The 8,401-nt window shown below is 39.7% G+C and overlaps 1 protein-coding gene across 1 annotated transcript in view; it reads right to left on the bottom strand.

Moving 5' to 3' along the window:
- LOC110456108 (beta-1,3-galactosyltransferase 1-like) overlaps positions 1 to 1,406 on the bottom strand; it is a 47,312-nt gene extending 45,906 nt beyond the window's left edge. Inside the window, exon 1 of the mRNA XM_021506664.1 lies at positions 1,346 to 1,406. The gene's annotated coding sequence lies outside the window, so the exon portion shown is untranslated. The remainder of the gene's footprint in view (positions 1 to 1,345) is intronic.
- Between the last annotated feature and the right edge of the window lie 6,995 nt (positions 1,407 to 8,401).

Here is an 8,401-nt window from a genome sequence, read left to right as displayed (position 1 = left end):
TGTATAGTCCCGACCGCACCGATCTCCTAATGTGTTTGTTGTCTGTAGCGGATGAACAATCCTCGGTTGTAAAACGGAATGCCAAAGATTGAGGCAATGAGGACTGAGGAGTGAGAAGAGGGGGAGGAGGAGAGAAGAAGGAGAGGAGAAAGCGAGAAGGAGGAGTGGGAAGAGGAGGAGGAGGAGGAAGGGAGTAGGAGAAAAGGAGTAGGAGAGAAGGAGGAGGAGAAGGAGAAGGTGAGTAGGAGGAGGAGAGGAGAAGGAGAGGAGAAAGCGAGAAGGGGGTGGGGGTGGGAAGAGGAGGAGGAGGAGGAGGGGAGTAGGAGAAAAGGAGTAGGAGAGAAGGAGGAGGAGAAGGAGAAGGTAAGTAGGAGGAGGAGAGGAGAAGGAGAGGAGAAGAAGAGGAGAAAGCGAGAAGGAGGAGTGGGAAGACGAGGAGGAGGAGGGGAGTAGGAGAAAAGGAGGAGGAGAGGAGGAGGGGAGTAGGAGAAAAGGAGGAGGAGAGGAGGAGGGGAGTAGGAGAGAAGGAGGAGGAGAGGAGGAGAAGGAGAGGAGAAAGGGAGTAGGAATGGGAAGAGGACGAGGAGGAGGGGAGTAGGAATGGGAAGAGGACGAGGAGGAGGGGAGTAGGAATGGGAGGAGGAGGAGGAGGAGGAGGAGGAGGATTAATTCGGAATATGCCACATCATCATCTTTTCGGAAAGAGATACGGAAAGAAATCGGCCAATGAACAACACTTGGAATGAACTAATTTATAAAACCTGCAACAATACAATAATACTACTGTATATTGGGAACTTTCTCTTTTCTGCCCTCCACACTTTCTCCCTACAACGTACACTATATTGTCATTAAATGAGAAAGGAGAAAGCAATGATCGAAGGCTGTGGAATGTAACAGTGACGGGGCGAGGTTGTATACTGTATTTGTTAAATATTTGTCATGTAATGACATCCGGGATGACTTACGAGACCTTACTGGCTTGTTGTCAAAATGTGTAGGACAACTAAGTAAAGACAACAGTATCTATATCATTATTTGATAGAAATTAAAACTTTTGTTTTATTTAACATTTCGTGATAGTTAATGTGTGCTAGACGACAAAGTTATAAAATGTACACATACTATTCTGGAAAATAGCGGAGAGGAATTTTGATTTTACGTGAATGTAGTACATGTAGATTATTTGCAAACATGGCAGCTTCACTACAAATCCGTACCCATGCATGTTTCGTACGACACGAAAAATCAACATAACACACCCCTGCCTGACTGATAACTCATTCTATTTAAATCACATGAATAACGATACTTAAGATTTAAACAATTAAATAAAAATACTTACCTTAACAAACAATCAATGGTCTGCGTTGTACAAAATATGAGTAGAGGATATTTGTTTAACACACCTGTACACGAAAGGTTCGGTCACCTGTATGTACTGTGTCGGTACGAACGTTTGTTTGTATAGCAAGAGAAGTCGCATTACGCTCGATCAATGTATAAATGGAGCCATCCGACCGCAAGACAGAGCTAACGCAAACACACCCCACTGACAAGATTAACCAATCAGGAGACATACAAAATAGTCCTTCTGGCTAGTCAATGTACTTTTTTCACACCGGTAACAATTTCTCTAAGCTGTATTACAGCTGTTACGACGAACCTTTATAGACTGAACATAGTTACAATGGGCTAAGTTAAATAAACTACCATAAGGTAAATATATACAGTAGGCTGGTTCAAACGTAATACTAGTAGGTACATAGATACAGTAGGCTGGTTCAAGCGTACAACTAGTAGGTACATATGCACGGTAGGCTAGTTCAAGCGTACTACTAGTAGGTACATAGATACAGAAGGCTGGTTCAAGCGTACTATTAGTAGGTACATATATACAGTAGGCTGGTTCAAGCGTAATAATAGTAGGAAATTATGTAGAGTAGCCTAGTTCAAGCGTACTACTAGTAGGTAATTAAGTACAGGAGCCTAGTTAAAAAGAACTACTAGTAGGTAAATAGGTACAATAGCCTAGTTCAAGAGTACTAATAGTAGGTTTTAAGTACAGTAGCCTAGTTCAAGCGTACTACTAGTAGGTAATTATGTACAGTAGACTAGTTTAAGCATACTTCTAGTAGGTAAATATGTACGGTAGCCTAGTTCAAGCGTACTAATAGTAGGTTTTAAGTACAGTAGCCTAGTTCAAGCGTACTAATAGTAGGTTTTAAGTACCGTAGCCTAGTTCAAGCGTCCTACTAGTAGGAAATTATGTATAGTAGCCTAGTTTAAGCGTACTACTAGTAGGTAATTATGTACAGTAGACTAGTTTAAGCATACTTCTAGTAGGTAAATTTGTACGGTAGCCTAGTTCAAGCGTACTACTAGGCTAGTTCAAGCGTGCTACTAGTAGGTATATATGTACAGTAGCCTAGTTCAAGCGTACTAATAGTAGGTTTTAAGTACCGTAGCCTAGTTCAAGCGTCCTACTAGTAGGAAATTATGTATAGTAGCCTAGTTTAAGCGTACTTATAGTAGGAAATTATGTACAGTAGCCTAGTTCAAGCGTACTACAAGTAGGTAAATAGGTGCAGTAGGCTAGTTCAAGCGTGCTACTAGTAGGTATATATGTACAGTAGCCTAGTTCAAGCGTACTAATAGTAGGTAATAATGTACAGTAGTCTAGTTCAAGGGTACTACTAGTAGAAAATTATGTACAATAGCCTAGTTCAAGCGTACTACTAGAAGGTAAATATGTACAATGGGCTAGTTCAAGCGTACTACGAGTAGGTAAATATGTATAGTAGCCAAGTTCAAGCGTACTATTAGTAGGCATATATGTACAGTAGCCTAGATCAAGAGTACTATTAGTAGACATATATGTACAGTAGCCTAGTTCAAGCGTACTAATAGTAGGTTAATATGTACAGTAGCCTAGTTTAAGCGTACTTATAGTAGGAAATTATGTACAGTAGCCTAGTTCAAGCGTACTACTAGTAGGTAAATATATACATTAGCCTAGTGCAAGCGTACTAATAGTAGGTAAATATGTACAGTGGCCTAGTGCAAGATTACTAATAGTAGGTTAATATGTACAGTAGCCTAGTTCAAGTGAGCTAATAGTAGGTAAATATGTACAGTAGCCTAGTTCAAGCGTACTTGTAGTAGGAAATTATGTACAGTAACCTAGTTCAAACCCACTACTAGTAGGTATATAGGTGTAGTAGGCTAGTTCAAACGTACTACAAGTAGGTAAATAGGTGCAGTAGGCTAGTTCAAACGTACTACAAGTAGGTAAATAAGTACAGGAAGCTAGTTCAAGCCTACTACTAGTAGGAAAAAATGGACAGTAGGATAGTTCAAACGTACTACAAATAGGTAAATAGGTGCAGTAGGCTAGTTCAAACGTACTACAAGTAGGTAAATAGGTGCAGTAGGCTAGTTCAAGCGCGCTACTAGTAGGTAAATAAGTACAGGAAGCTAGTTCAAGCATACTACTAGTAGGAAAAAATGGACAGTAGGCTAGTTCTAACGTACTACTAGTAGGCACAAAGGTACAGTTGGCTAGTTCAAATGTACTACTAGTAGTTATATAGGTACAGTGTGCTAGTTCAAACGTACTTCTAGTAGGTCCATAGAACCAATAGGCTAGTTCAAGCGTACTACTAGTAGGTAAATATGTACAGTGGGCTAGTTCAAGCGTACTACGAGTAGGTAAATGTGTACAGTAGCCAAGTTCAAGCGTACTACTAGTAGGCAAATATGTACAGTAGCCTAGTTCAAGCGTTCTACTAGTAGGAAAATATGGACAGTAGGCTAATTCAAACGTACTACTAGTAGGTATATTGGTACAATGTGCTAGTTCAAATGTGCTACTAGTAGGTACATAGATACAGTAGGCTGATTCAAGCGTACTACTTGAAGGTACATAGGTACAGTAGGCTGGTTCAAGCGTACTACTAGTAGGTACATAGGTACAGTAGCATAGTTCAAGCGTATTACTTGTAGGTAATTATGTACAGTAGCCTAGTTCAAACGTACTACTAGTAGGTAAAGAAGTACAGTAGGCTAGTTCAAGCGTACTACTGGTAGGAAAATATGGACAGTAGGCTAGTTCAAACGTACTACTTATAGGAAAATAAGGACAGTAGGTTAGTTCAAACGTAGTACTAGTAGGCACATAAGTACAGTAGGTTAGTATAAACGTACTACTAGTAGGTAAATATGTACAGTTGGCTAGTTCAAGCGTACTACTAGTAGGCAGGTAGGTACAGTAGCCTAGTTCAAATGTACTACTAGTAGGTAAATAGGTACAGTAGGCTAGTTTAAACGTACTCCAACTAGGCACATATGTACAGTTAGCTAGTTCAACTGTACTACTAGTAGGTATATAGGTACAGTGTGCTAGTTCAAGCGTACTACTAGCAGGAAAATATGGACAGTAGGCTATTTCAAGCGTACTACAGGTAGGGACATAGGTACAGGTGGCTAGCTCAAATGTACTACTAGTAAGTTTATAGGTATAGTGTGTTTTTTCAAACGTACTACTTGTAGGTACATAGATACAGTAGGCTGGTTCAAGCGTACTTCTAATAGGTACATAGGTACAGTAGGCTAGTTCAAGCGTACTACTAGTAGGTACATATATACAGTAGGCTTGTTTTAGCGTACTACTAGTAGGAAAATATGGACAGTAGGCTAATTCAAACGTACTACTAGTAGGTACATAGGTACAGTAGGCTAGTACAAACGTACTACAAGTAGGTTAATATATACAGAAGCCTAGTTCAAGCGTACTACTAGTAGGAAAATATGGACAGTAGGTTAATTCAAACGTACTACTAGTAGGCACATAGGTACAGGTGCCTAGTTCAAATGTACTACTAGTAGGTATATTGGTACTGTTTGCTAGTTCAAATGTGCTACTAGTAGGTACATAGATACAGTAGGCTGATTCAAGCGTACTACTTCAAGGTACATAGGTACAGTAGGCTGGTTCAAGCGTACTACTAGTATGTACATAGATACAGAAGGCTAGTTCAAGAGTACTACTAGTAGGTACCTATTTACAGTAGGCTGGTTCATGCGTACAACTATTAGGAAAATATGGACAGTAGGCTAATTCAAACGTACTAATAGTAGGCACATAAGTACAGTTGGCTAGTTCAAAAGGCTGGTTCGTAGGTACCCTAGTAGGAAAATATGGACAGTAGGCTAATTCAAACGAACTACTAGTGGGTACATAGGTACAGTAGGCTAGTACAAACATACTAGTAGTAGGTTAATATATACAGTAGCCTAGTTCAAGCGTACTACTAGTAGGCACATAGGTACAGTAGGCTAGTTCAAGCGTAACACTAGTAGGTATATATGTACAGTAAGCTGGTTCAAGCGTTCTACTAGTAGGAAAATATGGACAGTAGGCTAATTCAAACGTACATGTACTACTAGTAGGTACATAGGTACAGTAGGCTAGTACAAACGTACTAGTAGTAGGTAAATATAAACTGTAGCCTAGTTCAAGCATACTACTAGTAGGCACATAGGTGCAGTAGGCTAGTTCAAGCGTAACACTAGTAGGTATATATGTACAGTAAGCTGGTTCAAGCGTTCTACTAGTAGGAAAATATGGACAGTAGGCTAGTTCAAACGTACTACTAGTAGGTACAGAAGTACAGTAGGCTAGTTCAAGCGTACTAATAGTAGGCACATAGGTACAGTAGGCTAGTTCAAGCGTGACACTAGTAGGTATATATGTACAGTAAGCTGGTTCAAGCGTTCTCCTAGTAGGAAAATATGGACAGTAGGCTAATTCAAACGTACATGTACTACTAGTAGGTACATAGGTCCAGTAGGCTAGTACAAACGTACTAGTAGTAGGTAAATATAAACTGTAGCCTAGTTCAAGCATACTAATAGTAGGCACATAGGTGCAGTAGGCTAGTTCAAGCGTAACACTAGTAGGTTTATATGTACAGTAGGCTGGGTCAAGCGTTCTACTAGTAGGAAAATATGGACAGTAGGCTAATTCAAACGTACTACTAGTAGGTATATTGGTACAATGTGCTAGTTCAAATGTGCTACTTGTAGGTACATAGATACAGTAGGCTGGTTCAAGCGTATTTCTAGTAGGTACATAGGTACAGTAGGCTAGTTCAAGCGTAACACTAGTAGGTTTATATGTACAGTAGGCTGGTTCAAGCGTTCTACTAGTAGGAAAATATGGACAGTAGGCTAATTCAAACGTACTACTAGTAGGTATATTGGTACAATGTGCTAGTTCAAATGTGCTACTAGTAGGTACATAGATACAGTAGGCTGATTCAAGCATACTACTTGAAGGTACATAGGTACAGTAGGCTGGTTCAAGCGTACTACTAGTAGGTGGTTCAAGCGTACTACTAGTAGGTACATAGGTACAGTAGCATAGTTCAAGCGTACTACTTGTAGGTAAGTATGTACAGTAGCCTAGTTCAAACGTACTACTAGTAGGTAAAGAAGTACAGTAGGCTAGTTCAAGCGTACTAATAGTAGGCACATATGTACAGTAGGCTAATTCAAGCGTAACACTAGTAGGTATATATGTATAGTAAGCTGGTTCAAGCGTTCTACTAGTAGGAAAATATGGACAGTAGGCTAATTCAAACGTACTACTAGTAGGTATATTGGTACAATGTGCTAGTTCAAATGTGTTACTAGTAGGTACATAGATACAGTAGGCTGATTCAAGCGTACTACTTGAAGGTACATAGGTACAGTAGGCTGGTTCAAGCGTACTACTAGTATGTACATAGATACAGAAGGCTAGTTCAAGCGTACTACTAATAGGTACTTATATACAGTAGGCTGGTTCATGCGTATAACTATTAGGAAAATATGGACAGTAGGCTAATTCAAAAGTACTACTAGTAGGTATATTGGTACAATGTGCTAGTTCAAATGTGTTACTAGTAGGTACATAGATACAGTAGGCTGGGTCAAGCGTACAACTAGGAGGTACATATGCACGGTAGGCTAGTTCAAGCGTACTACTAGTAGGTAAATATGTGGAGTATGCTAGTCCAAGCGTGATTCTAGTAGGAAAATATGGACAGTAGGATGGTTTAAGCGTACTTCTAGTAGGAACATAGCAGTAGCATAGTTCAAGCGTACTACTTGTAGGTAATTATGTACAGTAGCCTAGTTCAAACGTACTACTAGTAGGGAAAGAAGTACAGTAGGCTAGTTCAAGCGTACTAATAGTAGGCACATATGTACAGTAGGCTAATTCAAGCGTAACACTAGTAGGTATATATGTATAGTAAGCTGGTTCAAGCGTTCTACTAGTAGGAAAATATGGACAGTAGGCTTATTCAAACGTACTACTAGTAGGTATATTGGTACAATGTGCTAGTTCAAACAGTAGGCTGATTCAAGCGTACTACTTGAAGGGACATAGGTACAGTAGGCTGGTTCAAGCGTACTACTTGAAGGTACATAGGTACAGTAGGCTGGTTCAAGCGTACTACTAGTATGTACATAGATACAGAAGGCTAGTTCAAGCGTACTACTAATAGGTACTTATATACAGTAGGCTGGTTCATGCGTACAACTATTAGGAAAATATGGACAGTAGGCTAATTTAAACGTACTGATAGTAGGTACATAGGTACAGAAGCATAGTTCAAATGTACTACTAGTAGGTATATTGGTACAGTGTGCTAGTTCAAATGTGCTACTAGTAGGTACATAGATACAGTAGGCAGGTTCAAGTGTCTAACANTACTAGTAGGTACATAGATACAGTAGGCAGGTTCAAGTGTACTACTTGAAGGTACATAGGTACAGTAGGCTGGTTCAAGCGTACTACTAGTAGGTACATAGGTACAGTAGGCTAGTTCAAGCGAACTACTAGTAGGTAATTATGTACAGGAGCCTAGTTCAAGCGTACTACTATTAGAAAAATATGGATAGTAGGCTAGTTCAAACGTACTGCAAGTAGGCACATTGGTACAGTTAGCTAGTTCAAATGTACTACTAGTAGGTATATAGGTACAGTGTGCTAGTTCAAGCGTACTACTAGTAGGTAAATATGTGGAGTATGCTAGTCCAAGCGTACTACTAGTAGGAAAATATGGACAGTAGGATGGTTTAAGCGTACTACTAGTAGGTACATAGGTACAGTAGGATGGTTCAAGCATATGTACAGTAGGCTAGTTCAAGCGTACTACTAGTAGGTAATTATGTACAGGAGCCTAGTTCAAGCGTACTACTAGTAGGTATTATGTACAGGAGCCTAGTTCAAGCGTACTACTAGTAGGTACCTATATACAGTAGGCTGGTTCATGCGTACAACTATTAGGAAAATATGGACAGTAGGCTAATTCAAACGTACTAATAGTAAGTACATAGGTACAGTTGGCTA

The sequence above is a fragment of the Mizuhopecten yessoensis genome, unplaced genomic scaffold (genome assembly GCF_002113885.1).
Source record: "Mizuhopecten yessoensis strain PY_sf001 unplaced genomic scaffold, ASM211388v2 scaffold8519, whole genome shotgun sequence".
Lineage (NCBI taxonomy): Eukaryota > Metazoa > Mollusca > Bivalvia > Pectinida > Pectinidae > Mizuhopecten > Mizuhopecten yessoensis.
The sequence above is the reverse complement of the archived record's forward strand: the minus strand, read 5'-3'. Positions and strand labels throughout refer to the sequence as shown.